Source organism: Myotis brandtii, unplaced genomic scaffold (assembly GCF_000412655.1).
Source record: "Myotis brandtii unplaced genomic scaffold, ASM41265v1 scaffold326, whole genome shotgun sequence".
Lineage (NCBI taxonomy): Eukaryota > Metazoa > Chordata > Mammalia > Chiroptera > Vespertilionidae > Myotis > Myotis brandtii.
This window is the reverse complement of record NW_005362534.1, coordinates 206,454-207,551: the sequence shown is the minus strand read 5'-3', so window position 1 is coordinate 207,551 and position 1,098 is coordinate 206,454. Positions and strand designations below refer to the sequence as shown.

General features: G+C 40.6%; 1 protein-coding gene across 1 annotated transcript in view; it reads right to left on the bottom strand.

The window, feature by feature from the left end:
* Window positions 1-1,098, bottom strand: part of CDKL5 (cyclin-dependent kinase-like 5) — a 188,021-nt gene that overhangs the window by 186,473 nt on the left and 450 nt on the right. The window lies entirely within an intron of this gene.

Genomic DNA, 1,098 nt, shown 5'->3' with positions numbered 1-1,098 from the left:
TCTCTACATTTGTCAACAGAAACACCCACTGGTGGTGTCAAACTGGTAATACTGCTGCAGGCTTCCTTACTCCTGTTCCAGTGTCAACGCCAAAAATGCTCAAACCTAAAATAGTACTTTTAATAAAGAAATTAAAAGGATTGCTAAGGTACTCAACGATCATGTTCCCAAAAAGGCACACACCTTTTAAACATGTATTATTAACAAACTCTAATTGGGTTGTTAAATATAAGATTATACTACCCCCCTTCAACACTAAACATAGAAACAAGTAAACATACCTTCTTCACATTTTATGAATAAATTTTAAAACCTTTAAAGGAATTAAAAACAAATTTACATCTAAATGTCATTCACATATAGTTCCGAATTGCCTCGGTAAAGATGCCTTTTTTGTAACCCTACAGCAAGAAAGGAACAAGCTGGAAATGTTCCAGCAGATGTTACCTAAAACGAGAACCCTATTCTATACATATTTATGTCTCCTGCTTCAGTCAAATGCTCTCAAACAAATTAATATGTGTAAGCTTTCACATTAACTACATAACCATTACGTCCCAACAAACCTAATTCAGATGCACGGAAAGAAATTATTCTGTGTCTGCGAGACTTTCCAAAATCAGCTTACATTTCAGCCAATTAAAATAGATTGTGTTAAACAGAACACTGAGCTGCAACTGCTTAAATATCACAGCGTCCGTCTAATCTAAGATACTAGGCTTAGGTTTTTCTTATGCCGGCATCTGTGCTTTAACACTCAAGTGAAGCGAAAAACAAAACGCTCAAGGAAGATCTGCCTTTACACTGAAATATGTTCAGGTTATTTTTTCCCCCAACGTGGGCACAAGACGAGTCAATGCGAGCAGGACCTGTTCGTTCTGGGAGATTATTCCAAACCCCAGCATTTAATTTCTATGAGGGTACAAAGGGTACGAAGATCTGGGAAAGGGCCAATTTTGCTCCCCCCCCCCAACCCAGTATGCCAGTCGTGAACTTCATAGCAACGCGTGAAACTTGTTCGGGGGAGGCTAGAGGAGACGCGGGGCAGGCGGTGGGTCTCTCGCCCACCCTTTCGGGCAGCCAAGGTCAGCGGGTCCC